The 15,972-nt window shown below is 44.4% G+C and overlaps 1 pseudogene; it reads left to right on the forward strand.

Annotated features, from left to right (window-relative positions):
- The first annotated feature begins 621 nt into the window (after window positions 1-621).
- On the forward strand, window positions 622-13,128 carry LOC104145902 (perilipin-2-like; annotated as a pseudogene).
- Window positions 13,129-15,972: the final 2,844 nt, after the last annotated feature.

A 15,972-nucleotide genomic window follows, 5' to 3' on the forward strand; every position in this document is an offset into this window, starting at 1 on the left:
GCATGAAACCATCAAAGCAAAAAGTGCTTCTTGCAGATTTAGATTAGCCTGTAGCATGATAGCATGCTTCTGGATACTTGCATGTTCTCCTTAATTAGGACTATATTATCTATTTTCCCTCCCCTTCTGTGGGGCTTATATGGGGAAAGCTGTTAGTATCTTCTCTGTGAGGCTTTGTCTCAAGCCTTTAAGCTTTTTATCACTGGTCCATATTGTTTCTCTACATATCTAGAAAAAAGAGGCTGTAAAAGTTGAAGGATTTGAAGTTTGAGTTCAAAAGCCAAGCTACTTTGTATGATTTAGGTTTTGTCTTCAAGTCCTTGTGTATAGGCACTTGAGATGGGACCCCCAGTTGTGTTGCTTTCACAAGGCACTTAACTTGGATGCAAAACCATGGGGTTGATTACAGAAGGATTGTTGATTTCAAAGGGTAATGATTGAATGGAAGATGTGATTATGATTGAATTCTGGTGTTTCTTTTATAGTCTGCATAAGATTCAAGATCTGAAAAATGACATTAGTAGCAATTAATCTACAGCAGGTATGTCAAATTTAATCCAGTAGTCTTTCATGTGTAGTCAAGAAAAATAGGAGTTAACCAGCATCTTTTTCCTTAAACAAATGTTTATATCAAGGGTTGCCAACCTTCCATTGGTGAGCTCCACCTACAGTATGGTGTCCACAGCTTATGTCACCACAAAACAATCCTCACCTGAAATCAGTATGTGAGATAGCTGAAAAAGGAGTGAAGACAATTACTTCAGTAGCTGTGACAAGTGCTATGCCTATCATCCAGAAACTGGAGCCACAGAGTAAGACAAGGATGTTAATGCATTTGTCTAAAGCAATGTCGGGGGCGATGTGTACCAGAAGACGACTGGGAGCCGCAGCAAAGTATTTTCTCAGTGCCACAAGCCCTGGGAAAGTGCACTGAAGACTTGAGTCAGTGCCAAGACGGATGGGGGGGTGCATGAGCTGGGCAAGGATGTGAGAGGAGACTCTTGATGCAGAGCGCGGCTTGTAGCAATGTAGCAAAATAACAAGTAACTTTAATCTGTAAACACAGCTATATTCTCACATGACAAGGTGTATGTTCTCACACAATAAGGTATATAAGAGGATGGAATATAAAATAAACAATCTTGCTTCACTACACGCAAGGTTTGTGTCTTCAATACCCAGAAATGGTGTCTGAACGGGGACTTGAAGAGTAAACAGGGACCTGAAGAGAGAATCAGGACTTGAAGAGAGAAATCTGGTGGGGAGCCCAGCTGAACTCGATAGAGGCTGCAGCAAGTTTTTCAATTGCCTTCATGGAAGGTAAGCAGCTGGGAACATGGGGAATTCTGTATCAGTAGAATATAAATCTGTCTACAAGGTTATGTAGAGCTGTTTAGAAAAGCAGCATGTAGCTGTAAAGGCAGAGAAATGAAAGGAGCTTTTAATTTGGGTCTCTGCGTATGTTAAAGAAGCTGATACAAGTAACATATATAGTAAGGAGACTTGGGATACCATTGGGGTGTGTTTGTGGAATGCTGCAACCTCAGATGATCCCGTTGCCCCTTGTTAACGACCTGGTGACTTATTTTTAATGTGTTAGATCAGAATCAACAGGGAAGTATGCAGAAGGTGGCTGAGACACCTTCTGCTCCTCCTGTGCAGAGAGCAGTGAATCTGTGGACTCATTTAACCCTGGCTCTGTAGACTCTGAAACAAAAACAGATTTATGCCATCCGCAAACTCCCGGACCTGTTATATCAATGCCGGTTGTGCCTGTACCTGCAGTAGATCGGTGGAAAGACATGCAAGCGCAGACACTGGCAGAAGGAGACTGAATGCCTTCAAGCCCTCACAATGCCTGCTCTCCTGTGAGAGGGGCAAGCCCCCACCTGATTTAACTAATTTTAGTTTTAATAAAGGAGCTGCGACATACTATCAAGGACTCAGGACTGAACTCTCCCTATGCTTGAGGCTTGATACAATTGGTTTTTAATAATATTTTAACACCTAATGACTGTATGCTGGCTCAGCTTTTGTTGACCCCCATGCAGTATATGTTATGGCAACAGGTGTGGCAGAATAATTGCAATCAAGCAGCTACAGCTAATTTAGATCGGCAGCCAGGGGATCCACTGTATGCAGTGGGTCCTGTGGTCCTTTTGGGAGAGGGTCCCTATCAGGAACAGACAGTGCAGCTGTGTCTTGTTTGAGAGGTGTTGGTGCAAAGCCAAGGAGAGGCATTAAAAGCCTTGTTAAACATCCCTGATGAAAGTGGGAAAGGATTTGAGTCATTTGCAATGGTCAAGCAGGGCGCTACTGAAAGCTACATGCAGTTTGTGGACCACCTTAGTACTGCACTAGAAAGGCAAGTGGACAATTCAGAGGCTCATGCAATTCTGTTAAAACAAATGGTAATTGCAAATGCTAATATAGATGGCAAGAAAGTGCTTGATGCTCTGATAGCAGCGAAACCCACTGCAGGAATTCCAGAAATGGTAGAAGTGTGTAATGTTGTAGGAACACAGACTTACCAACTGTCAGCTTTGTCTACCACCTTTGCAGTGCTGAATGCTTGGGATTAGGTGTTTTTCATGTGGTGATGTTGGACATATGAGAATTTTTCCCCCAAAGTCCTCTTAAACTGCCCTTGATGTAAGAAGGGTTGACATGATGTTAAAGCTGGTATGCCACTCCGAAGTGCACAACAATCGGGGAAACAGGAAGAGGAGCACCACGGGCAGGGGCGCTCTGACAATAAATCCCCCCTCAGCATCAGGAATGTGGGTCGGCAACAGCAATGTCTTCACTCCACCTTGCGAGCTGGTGCAAGCGGGAGTGCCGGCTGGGACTTGGCCACCTCCCAATCTGTTTGCCTCATAGATACAAAACCTGTAGCTGTTTCTATGGGAGTGTGGTCCTTTACCAGAAGGGAATGCTCTTCTGGGGTGATCATCCACTACCCTGATGGGAGTTTTGTCTTGCCAGGGGTTATTGATGCTGATTATACAGGGGAGATTAAAATTATAATGTGGACCCCTAATCCTCCTTGTTTTATCCCTGAAAAAACCCTGCATTGCTTAATTAGTGTGTTTTCCCACCATTTATAATTTGGCAAGGCACGAGCCCATTAAAAAGGATTGGGGAACAGCAGGCTTTGGATCCACTGGACTTCCTCAAATTTTCTGGGCTTCTACTATAACATCTCAATGGCTGATAACTCTGTGTCAGATACAGCATTCATCTACACAGCAGGTGACTTCTATTCAAGGTCTACTTGACACAGGGGTGGACATTACTATTATTGCAGAAACCAATTGGCCTACTGATTGGACATTGTCTCCTGCGGTAATGACAGTAACTGGTGTCAGCAGCCTGATAACCCCACAGCAGAGTATCAAATTTGTCACTATATCCAGCCCTGAACAGAGAATGGCAAATGTCAAACCTTGTGTTACCTGTACCAATTATGCTATGGGGTTGGGATGTTTTAACGCAATGGGGAATGGTTTTGCAAAATTGTATTTGTGGGTCAGTGGCCCCTAACATGGGAAAAGCTGCACCATTTAAAAGAATTGGTTGATGAGCAATTATGGTTAGGCCATATAGTCCCTTCTCATAGTCCATGGAATACCCCGGTGTTTGTGATTTAAAAAAAAAATCAGCCAAATGGTGTGTACTCCAGGATTTATGGGTGATTAATGCTGTTTTAGAAGATATGGGACCTTTACAACAAGGTGTCCCTTCCCCTGCGACCATTCCAAGAGAATGGCCCTTAATGGTTATGGACTTAAAAGACTGTTTTTACCATTCCAATCCATCCTGCTGATGCGACTCATTTTGCTTTTTCTGTCCCTTCCCTCAATATGAGCGAACCTAGCCAGAGGTTTCATTGGACAGTTTTGCCACAGGGTATGAAAAATAGTCCCACAATCTCAGTGGTATGTAGCTCAGGCCCTTGCCCTGGTAAGAAAGAAATTTGGCAACTCCTTTATCATTACATGGTTGATATTTTATTGGCAGCTTCAAATGTTACTCTTCTGTGTTTATTGTCTCAACAGGTTCAAAAAAGTCTAGTAGAACACTCTTTGGTTATTGCTCCAGAGAAAATACAACTAGTAAGTCTGTGGCACTATTTGGGGTGGATCGTGGATAACACTACTGCTAGGCCTCAACCTGTTAGCCTCAAAACCAATATTAATACTTTACATGATTTACAGTGTTTGTTAGGCACGATTAACTGGGTACACCCGGCTTTAGGAATCTCTACTGCAGATCTTAGTCCATTGTTTAAATTGTTAAAAGGTGATCCCAACCCTGTGTCAACACGAAAGTTGACAGACGAAGCTTATAAATCCTTACAATTAGTTACAGCAAAGCTCCAGATAAACACTGTTGATCGCTTCATATTAAATGCACCAATTTTGGTTTTTGTTTTCACTAAGCAGAAACCCTTTACTGCTCTTATTGGCCAGTTGGCAGAGGATCAACTGTGTAAACTCAAATGGATATTTCTCCCACATAATGCTACAAAAACCCCTCTCCCATTGGATGAGCAATTAGCTCTGCTCATAGGGAAAGGTTGTGTCTGTACCCGGCAACTATTAGGTCAGGATCCTGACAGGATTTACTTATGCATGACTACTGTATATTTACAACATTTGTTACAGTTCAGTGATGCCTTTGCTAGTGCTTTGGCAGGTTTTACAGGCCAAATTCAATTACACTGGCTTAAAAATGTTCTTCTGCAGTTTTTTGATTCCGTATCCCTTCTACAATGACCACTACTCAGTCTAATGCCGTTACCACATGCCTTAACAGTCTTTACAGACGGCTCAGAAGACTGGCAAGGCTGTTGTCTGACAGGACAATGCACAGTGGCATTCTGATGTGCATCATGTTGAAGGCTCGACTCAAATAGTTGAGCTGTCTGCTGTAGTATGTGTTTTTCTTTATGGCCCTCACAAGAGTTAAATATTGTGTCTGACAGTCAATATGTAGTCGGCCTCGTTCAACATGCCGAGTATGCTATCCTTAAGGAGACAATTCTTGTATATACTCCCTTTTCTCCTCTTTACTCAATTTCTTGTCGGGCACAAACATTCATATTTTATCATGCATTTGTAGGCCCATACTTTATTGTTGGGCCCTCTTGTTGAAGGCAATCAGTGAGCTGACACCTTGACAGTGCTGGCGCTAATGCCTAGTACTTTACAGCAGGCCCAACTTTCACATGATTTTTAGCATCAGAATGCCACGGTGTTACAACGCCAATTTCACCTTACGAAAGAACAGGCTCGCTCTTGTTCGGTCCTGTTCTTGTCAACATCATTTTTTACAGCCCTTGTACAGTACTAACCCTCAAGGTCTATTCTCTCAAGATTTGTGGCAGACAGATGTTACTCACATTGCAGACTTTGTTTTTTGCTTTGTCCGTGTTTCTCTGGATACCTATTCTAATTTACTGTTTGCCAGTGTTCATCGCGGAGAGTGCGCTTGGGATGTCTACGCTCACTGGATGCAAGCTTTTGCTTTTATGGGTGTGCATCATACCATTAAGACTGATAATGGTCCCACGTATGTCTCTGAAAATTCGTTCTTTTCTTCAAGCCTGGGGAATCCAACATCTAACTGGTATTCCACACAACCCTACTGGACAAGCTTTGATTGAACGTGCCCATAGCACTTTGAAACAAATGCTCTCAAAACAAAAAGGGGGAACCAAGGGGTATGGGACTCCTCAAGAGAGTGGCAAAGGCCTTGTATGTCCTTAACTTTTTGAATTGGGTCTGTGATGAGCAGACGCCTGTTGCCTCCTGTTTTAACTCTTTTTCACACCTTCTTCCCTCAGGACAAGCACAGGTTATAGCCCATGATCTGGACTCTGGCCAATGGAAAGGACCTTTTTCCCTGATAACTTGGGGGAGGGGTTATGCTTGTGTTTCTACAGGTACCCAGCCTTGTTGATTCCCTACTCGGTGTGTTAAGCCCTATGAAGTACGACGCCAACTTCATGGCGAAGAATAACAGAATCACAGAATCGTTTAGGTTGGAAGGGACCTCTGGAGATCATCTAGTCCAACCTCCCTGCTCAAGCAGGGTCCTCTAGAGCACATTGCCCAGGATCGCGTCCAGACGGGTTTTGAATATCTCCAGCGAAGGAGACTCCACCACCTCTCTGGGCAACCTGTTCCAGTGCTCTGTCACCCTCACAGTGAAGAAGTTTTTTCTCAGGTTCAGATGGAACTCCCTGTGGTTCAGTTTCTGCCCATTGCCTCTTGTCCTGTTGCTGGGCACCACGGAGAAGAGGCTGGCCTCAATCCTCTTGACACTCCCCCTTCAGATACTTGTACACGTTTATGAGATTGCCTCTCAGTCTTCTCTTCTCCAGGCTGAACAGGCCCAGCTCTCTCAGCCTTTCTTCATAGGAGAGGTGCGCCAGTCCCCTCATCTTTGTAGCCCTCCGCTGGACTCTCTCCAGTAGCTCCATGTCTCTCTTGTCCTGGGGAGCCCAGAACTGGACACAGGACTCCAGGTGGGGCCTCACCAGGGCTGAGTAGAGGGGCAGGATCACCTCCCTCGACCTGCTGGCAACACTCTGCCTAATGCAGCCCAGGATACCCTTGGCCTTCTTGGCCACAAGGGCACATTGCTGGCTCATGTTTAACTTGTTGTCCACCAGCACTCCCAGGTCCTTCTCTGCAGAGCTGCTTTCCAGCAGGTCAGCCCCCAGCCTGTACTGGTGCCTGGGGTTATTCCTCCCTAGGGGCAGGACCCTGCACTTGCCTTGGTTGAACTCCATGAGGTTCCTCTCTGCCCAGCTCTCCAGCCTGTCCAGGTCCCTCTGAATGGCAGCACAGTCTTCTGGTGTGTCAGCCTCTCCCCCCAGTTTAGTATCATCAGCAAACTTGCTGAGGGTGCACTCTGTCCCTTCCTCCAGGTCATTGAGGAATACATTGAACAAGGCTGGACCCAGGACTGACCCCTGGGGGACACCACTAGCTACAGGCCTCCAGCTTGACTCTGCGCCATTCACCACAACCCTCTGAGCTCGGCCATCCAGCCAGTTCTCAATCCACCTCGCTGTCCACTCGTCTAGCCCACACTTCCTGAGCTTACCTACAAGGATGTGATGGGAGACAGTGTCAAAAGCCTTGCTGAAGTCCAGGGAGACAGCATCCACTGCTCTGCCCTCATCTACCCAGCCAGTCATTCCATCATGGAAGGCTATCAGATTGGTCAAGCATGATTTCCACTTGGTGAATCCATGCTGACTACTCCTGATCACCTTCGTGTCCTCCAGATGCTTAGTGATGACCTCGAGGAGGAGCTGCTCCATCACCTTTCCAGGGATGGAGGTGAGGCTGACAGGCCTGTAGTTCCTCCTTCTTGCCCTTTTTGAAGACTGGGGTGACACTGGCTTCCTTCCAGTCCTCAGGCACCTCTCCTGATCTCCAGGACCTTTCCGAGATGGTGGAGAGTGGCCTAGCAAGAACATCCGCCAGCTCCCTCAGCACTCGTGGGTGCATCCCATCAGGGCCCATGGACTTGTGGGTGTCAAGTTTGGACAAAATATCTCTAACCTGATCCTCCTCCACCAAGGGAGAGTCTTCCTTTCTCCAGCCTTCCTCTCTTGTCTCCAAGGTCTGGAATTCCTGAGGACTGGCCTTAGCAGTGAAGACTGAAGCAAAGAAGGCATTCAGCAACTCTGCCTTCTCTGTATCCTTCGTCACCAGGGCACCTGCCCCATTCAGCAGCGGGCCCACATTTTCCCTAGTCTTCCTTTTGCTACTGATGTATTTGAAGAAGCACTTCTTGTTGTCCTTGACATCCCTTGCCAGATTTAATTCCAACTGGGCCTTAGCCTTCCTTGTTGCATCCCTGCACACTCTGACAACGTCCCTGTATTCCTCCCAAGTGGCCTGTCCGCTTTTCCACATTCTGTGTGCTTCCTCCTTCTGTTGGAGTTTTGCCAGGAGTTCCTTGCTCATCCGTGCAGGTCTCTTGCTTGCATCCTTCAATCCTTCATCCAGTCCTTCACTGGGTTTTGAATGCTACTTTATACTTCCTTTTTGCTTGCTTCTGTGAATGACTTGTTTAAGAGCTTTGCAACTACATTGTAAGGCTAAGTGTTCTAAGTTAGAGCCTGTTTCTGTGAACTGGCAGATGGCCAGATGTTTTGCTGCCCTGAAGTTTGTATGTGTGTGCACGTACGCACACCTTTTCAGATACATTACTCCTTGCAAATGCTTGATTAGTATTCCTGAAGCTTGCCTTGTTGTAGGGCTATGCTACTTCAAACCTTATTTTTAGAGAGGAGGAAACTATTTAAATGTGTTATAGCAAGCTCTGCTTCAACAGGAAGTACTAGCACCAAGGACAAGATTAATCATTCTCAATTCACTTCTAGTTGCAGTTGCTAACAATTATGCATGTATAGGTCTGGATAAAATTGAAGATAAGCTGCCTATACTGTATCAACCCACCAACAAGGTAAGTTAATTTCTGTGCTGTTATGTGAAGTAGAACAGTTAGACTCTTCCTCATTCAGTGTTTATTATCACTGAAATGCAAAAGGGAGGGGGGGGATTCAATTGATCTTGTTTGAAGCACAGGTTGAAGCACTGTAATGAGGCAGTTGAGGATCGTTCTCTAGCATGGCTTGTAACCTTTTAGAGTCTTTTGGTGTGTTTGGAGGGGTGCTTGCGTTTTTTGTCTGAGGCTTTTGTATTTTGTGGTGGTGGTGGTGTTTTGCCTCAATTTCTTATTACCTTACCACTTGATATAGCTGTAGCTCCAGTTCACTGGTAGACACCTGAAATTTGGACCCTTCACCCCTGCCCCCAACCTTCCTGCTCAGTGTGAGACAAGGAGTGACTAAAATATCTTCATGCAAGAGTTTTAGGCTAAAGACTACATGACAATCATGTTTTGTTTTGCCCTGCTTCTGTTTTCAATACAAAATACTCTCTAAAGAAATGGGACTTGTACAAGCTTTAGCAAACTTATGCTTTCTGGATTATGTAGTTCTTCATAACAGATATTTCTAGTGAATCAACCTCTTTCTTTTGGCAGGTTGTTGCCAATGCCAAGGATGCAGTTGCTGGAGCCAGAGGAGCTGTAAGAACCATTGTGACTGGTGCCAAGAAAACTTGCCCACACAGTCACTGGAGTTGTGGGCAAGACTAAAGAAGCAATACAAGGCAGTGTAGAAATGACCAAGTCAGTTGTCAGCGGCAGCATTAATGCTCTCCTGGAAAGTTGTGCAGCACAAATGGTGAGCTGTGGAATGGATAGTGCACTCGGCAAGTCAGATTCTTGTAGATCAGTATCTTTCACATACAGAAGAGGAGCTAGGCAAGACTGTCCAGTTCAAGGCTTGATGCTGTTGGAATGCTTGAGTTAGAGACGAGCAGTCATCCATTTATCAGTTGCGGGGTGGAAGAGAGTGTTCAAGTACTGATATAATATTCACAAGCTGCTCCTTGCCTTGCTGGCTATAATGATTTCTTCCATATTCCTTCCTTGCCAAGTGAGTAAGGGATTCAAAATACATAGGCTTTTTTCCTACCCAGATCCTGGAGCACTACTGGTGTCTAGCATGCAGTTACTGCCAAGCAACTGAACCTTTGTCTCAAGCCTCTGAGCTTTATCCTGTTGACTTGTATTTTTTCCTCTCTACTTATCTAGAGAAAGAAGTTGCAAACACTGAAGGATTTGAAGTTGGAGTTCAGAAGCCAAGCTACTATATTAGACTAGGATCACTGTCTTCAAAGGTATGTGTGCATACCTACCAACAGGCCTTAAACAAGGCTAGAGATGCTAAGCACAGAACCCAGGAGACAATCTCTCAGCTCAGCTACACTGTTAATCTGGTAAACTTAATATTTGACTTGGGGTATAAAGAACAAATATTGGTGTAATTTCAAAATACAAAAAAGCTGAGTTATATGGGAGGTTGGGGAACCAAACTCATTGTTAAATTATATCCAGTATTTCTAAATATTACCTCATTGAGACCTTCCCCTCCCTTCTAGGGAAGTCCTAAATCTGGCTGGGCTGTAAGCTAACCAGCAATTCTGTAGTTCTTAAATTGCAAAATTAAGAATTACTTGCTTAATTCCTGTTAGAGGGTCATTTTCCATGTAGAATACTTGTGAACTTTAAAGGAAGTCTCCTGCAACTTAGGAATGTTTCAATGCTTTTAATGGAGCTGTAGGATTCTTTATAGTTTTGCTCTGCCTCTTGCTGTGGGTATATGAGCACTCCTGAACTCTTCAGTAGTCTGACTTTAACATGCCTTTCTGTACAGGAGAAACTACTTCTAGGATCTGACCCTCTGTCCTGCACAAGTATTTGAAGCTGTAGACTGGAGAGTTTAGAGATAATTGGGGCGGGCTAGATAATGTCTTGAAATTGCTTCTAGGTCTATTTCATTTGAAGAAAATGAATGCTTTATTTTAGTCTCCAAAGCCTTGTATCCTAAAGTCTTTTTTTTAAAGAAGACAGAGAGCTAGGGAAGCTAGGGTACCATTAATAGAAGAACTGTTTGGAGTCTTTGCTTCATTTCCTCATTTGGTTGTATTTCAAATTGAGTATGCTAGAAAGAACATGATTAGTGCCATCAAACTTTTTAATGCTCAGGAAATGCTATATCAATCCTGGGTAGAATGGAAGAAAAATACAGGCCAAAACAACAGTGATGAATTGTATAGTGCTGAGATAAAAGATGGAAGTGTACCAAAAATAGATGGATTACTTCTCAAGGTAATTTTTTGTGAGAACTCATGGTCCCAAAGCTGCACAGCATCTTAACAGCACAAGATACTCCATGAAGAAACATGGAATCCAAATGTTAAAGTTCAGGGTAGCTGCTGGTGACAACTATGAAAATAAGTGATGCCAAAACTGTTAACTGAGGCTTTCTATAATAAAACTGTATGGGTTTTTTTCTCTCCCTTCTGAAGGGGAAGGGGATGGGGAGGAAAGATCCTGTTTGTCCCATGAGCTTGTTGACACCCCCCCACTGGAATTCGGTTATCTAGTCTTGGCTATAACAGAAGTACTAATCTGTTACTGCTGTGACTCTTATTCAGAGTCAAAGCAAGAGCTTGTGTATCTGTTGCTGGGGACAAACTATTGATGTTTCTGCTCTATGGAACTTGATTTCTTCAAGGCTCAAGTATTCTTGAGAGAGCTAAACTTGAACTTAAAGCTATAGCACATAATAAAGCAGGACTTATCTTTGCCTGGTGTACCCTTTACTTCACTCATTGATGTATTTTCATCAACACAGCAAAACTGCTACAGCAATCTCAAGATACTAATGTGGTGTTACTCTGTTTCCAGCACATTGAGTCAAGAGCACTAGCTACTGCATGGAGCCTCACTCAGCAGCTTTAGACCACCTGCCTCACGCTGATCTCGAGCATACAGGGGCTCCCACAGAATGTTCAGGACCAGGTTTACACTGTTGGATCAGTGGCAGGTGATGTGTACAGGAGCTTTCAGTCAGCATCTTCCTTCCAAGAATTATCTGACAACTTTGTCTACTAGCAAAGGACAGCTGAAGAAAGTTAAGGAATCTCTGGATGATGTGATAGTTTATCTTTTTAACAATGCACTGATCAACTGTCTGGTAGGTCCCTTTTACTCACAATTGGCTTGCCTTTGGCATACAAAATGCAAAGGTGAAGGGGGGAAAAAATTCCAGCCAAGAAGGCACAGCCTGAACACAAACTGAATAAGTTACATAGCTTGTATGTATTCTGCAGACTGACCAAACAAGTGACTTAACAACTGTAGCTGTCAGGATGTCTTAGAACAAAATCCCTAACTTTGGGGTAGGGGAAGAAGTCAGTCAAAAGAAACTTTCTCAAGAGTGCGAAGAAAGTACACTATTCACAAATAGGCTGTTATTTTGTGTAATGAAGCCTCTTAAAAGTATTTTGTTCTTTTAGTGTCTGAATACCAGCGGCTTACAGTTGTCAAGATGCCTTGTCTGTCAAGTTCAGAAACTTCATCGTTCTTAATGAATGCAATAACTTTAATTTAAGCACAACTAAAAGCCTTTGACAAGCAATATAAGTGCATCAAAGCAGGCTACAAAGCTTTTAAAAGTCTTGCAATGTAGCTAGGTACACTTTGACTCTATGCCTGCTGCAGAGCAAGCACTTGATTATTGTGGATCTGACTGTGCAGTTGTCTCAAATTACACTAGCATGTAGGTTATGAAAACAGTTCTGCAAGTATAACATTCCCAAGCTGGAAATGAGGTTTCTGACAGCTGCTTCAATGCAGTGACAGTGCTAGTTAATAGCTGTTTGTGTAATACAAAAGTTTATATCAAAGCTTATTTTTATGTGCACTTTGGTACAAACAGCATGAATCTTGTTGTCAGGGTATCTGTTCTTGTCTTTCTGTAGTTATCTTTATATAACTTTTTGCATCAACAAAGGCTTCAGTAGCTGAAGTCTATCCATTTAGAAGATGGTTTAAAATAAAGTATAACTTGGGGTTCTGTGACTCACTTGAACTGGGTTTAGGAGGAGGCAAACTTGAAATGTCAATGAAATAGAAACATGCTGCTGTTTTTTTTTCTAGTCAACATTAAACTTATCTCTGTGTATAGCTTAGTCAGATGTTGCTGCTGTATCCTTTTCTCCCTTTGAGTTCCTGTATGTCCTTCTGCTTAGTTTTACTGTTCCTTGTTGGTGCTTAATCTTACCTTCCTCTAGTGATGCTCTAGAGTGAATTGACAGCAAAAAAGGAGGCTATGGGTAAATAACTTCTGCCCTAACATAGTTAATATAAAGCTTTTAGTGGCCTGTGTGGAAGCAGAGACCAATTAGTCTGCAAAAATGGAATTTGAAGCAATGCTCCTTATGTAGTCAAAAACAGGTTGTACATGGCTATGTGGAGCACTGACCATACCCAGTGGTGTAGTGTACATAACTTGCTTTAGTAAATAAAGTACAATCTATGGCCATTGTAAGATGGCTTCATTAAACTCCTGCTTCTGTGTTTCTGTAACAGAAGCAACTGTTTGAAATCAAAGTGGCACGGGCCAGTGAGTATGGAGGGAAGCCTTTCCAACTGGAGTGCGAGTTAAGAATTTCAAGATTTTTCTAGCAGTGAAGCTTGTCTCCAGACAGAAATACAGAATGGCTGAGGTTGGAAGGGACCTCTGGAGATCATCTAGTCCAACCTCCCTGCTCAAGCAGGGTCACCTAGAGCACATTGCCCAGGATCATGTCCAGGTGGGTTTTGAATATCTCCAGGGAAGGAGACTCCACTACCTCTCTGGGCAACCTGTTCCAATGCTCTGTCACCCTCACAGTGAAGAAGTTTTTCCTCATGTTCAGATGGAACTTCCTGTGGTTCAGTTTCTGCCTGTTGCCTCTTGTCCTGTTGTGGGCACCACAGAGAAGAGACTGGCCCCATCCTCTTGACACCTTCCCTTTGGATACTTGTACACGTTGATGAGATCCCCTCTCAATCTTCTCTTCTCCAGGCTGAACAGGCCCAGCTCTCTCAGCCTTTCTTCATAGGAGAGATGCTCCAGCCCTCTAATCATCTTTGTAGCCCTACGCTGGACTCTCTCCAGGAGTGCCATGTCTCTCTTGTACTGGGGAGCCCAGCACTGGAGACAGCACTCCAGGTGAGGCCTCACCAGGGCTGAGTAGAGGGGCAGGATCACCTCCCTCGACCTGCTGGCAACACTAGGCACCATGGCAGGTTGGAGAGCCTCAATAACCCAGTGAGAGAAAGGGAGCCCCTGCCTCAGCCCCTCCCAGGCCTGTCTCAGGAGAGCCCTCAGCCCTATGGGCTGGGGGTGGCACCCATCAACCTGTCAAGAGGAGAGGCTCTCTGGGTCACCTCACAGACTGAGAGGGGTTAATGCCTAAGGGTATGGGACATTTCATGGGATGCAGGGAAGAGCATTTGGGGATTGCATAGGAGGACTTATCATGGGATGCTTAGAAGAGAAACCAAAGGCAGGGAAAGGGAGGGATCAAGGTGGTTTGGGGAGGAACAAACTGGAAAAGAGAGGGGCAAAAGGGATTAAAAAGGGGCCAGTCATGTGTAAACAGGCTGCTGGCCAGTACATTTGTCTGGCCATGCCCTGTGCCTGATCAGCGCAGTCTGGCCTGTTGTCTCATTAAACTCCATTTCTAACTATTTTCCTGGGTGAGGCGGCTCCCTATTCTGTGTGCATGTATGGAGAGCTAAGTGCCAGCAACTGGAATCAGTCAGGATGTGCTTGTTAGTGCAGTATGATCTTAGGCACTGGTATACTTTAAGGAAGAAACAATCAATACTCAGTGGGGTCCCTTTTCTTTTGGGTGGCCTTATACATTAAAAAGCTGTTACTATCCTGAGAGGACACCCACCTGGTACTAATCAAAGGGGAAAATGTACCAGTCCATGTTCCCTCTAGGAGACTCTTGTCCAGAGAACCAAGACCTGATGAATGCACCGAGCGCAGCCACGACATTGTTGCTCTCCGTCCTGACCCTGTACCCTGATGGTAGTTGGAACGCAAGCAATACTGCAGTAAGCACATTGAACCTGATGTCCACAAAGTGATGAGCCTACTCCCAGTACTACACGATGCAGGATCTAAAGAAGCAGCATGAGACAACCACTGGCGGTAACTGTTATCATGGCTGTTGAATTTAGGACTTTGGGGAAAAACGCATTATACTCCTGGTCTTCTGGGCTGACTAGTTTTGTATGCATACATGTTATAATTTACTGTGTGTTGCTTGTATGCCTCAGCTGTTAGTAAAGCCAATGTTTGAAAGGCATGTCTGAACCTTGTCCGCACGCTGGTGACACTGACCCACATCTCAGTCAGTCAGGGATGGAGCATAGTGAGGACACTTGCGGGAGACCTGGTGAGGAATTGGTGACTGGCAGAGTACGTGACAGCAGCCCCAGAGTGTGCTCTCTACGCACTCACCGAATTCCTGTCAGGGCCAGGCATGCATATTCTGTTTTGTCAAAAATGTCTAGCTGCTTCCCAGCCAGCAGCTACTCACAGTTAGCACAGCTGAGATAAGGAAATAGCTCTAGTAGATAAAAGGGGCCCTTAGGATACAACAAGTTGAGTCCTGCCTGGGTGTCCGACCTGTGCCTCCAGCAGCCTCCCATCAGCGACCCCTCTGCATGGTTCCCAGGACTCCCCACATAGCTTGGAGTGCAAGGCCTTCATTAAATCTACTCTGTTTAACCCCTCACATGCCTTGAGTGTCTCCCTATGCTGGTATCTGACCCTCCCTTTCATGCCTTGAGGTCATACCCCCCTGCCATTTGGTGTCATCCACAAACTTGCTGAGAGTGCGCTCTGTCCTGTCATCTAGCTCACCAACAAAGACATTAGCCAGTATTGGCCCCAGTATCAACCCCTGGGGAACACAACTAGTAATTGGCCAACAGTGTATTTTGTACCACTGATCACAACCCTTTGAGCCAGGTGGTCCAGCCAAGTTTCCCTCCACCTTATCATTCACCTATCCAGTCCATACTACATCAATCTGACTATATGGATACTATTGGAGACTGTGTCAAAGACTTTGTTAAAGTCAAGGTAAACAATATGTACAGAATTGGGAGTCATCTCATCGTAGATGGTACAGTATTGATTAAAGGAAGGCCACATGAAAAACTAGACTTCCATTTAAAAAAAAAAAAAAAAAGCAATATGTGTTAAACATGCCAAAAAAATATAGAGTCAAAAAGAGAGTTTTGTGCCTGATCTTTATTCAGCTCTTTGTCATGTGGTGAAAGGACTGTTTGTGTGTGAGAAATCTTGCTGATCTTTATCCAAATCCAAAATGTCTGGAATATCACCTGATTTTGAAGACGAGTCTGTAATAGTGAAATCTGGACCCTGTCACTTCTTATCTTGGATAAAGGTTGTACTTATACTACTGTCCCCTATGTCAAACTCTCTCTTGACTGCAGTTCTGG

Source organism: Struthio camelus, chromosome W, assembly GCF_040807025.1.
Source record: "Struthio camelus isolate bStrCam1 chromosome W, bStrCam1.hap1, whole genome shotgun sequence".
Taxonomy (NCBI): domain Eukaryota; kingdom Metazoa; phylum Chordata; class Aves; order Struthioniformes; family Struthionidae; genus Struthio; species Struthio camelus.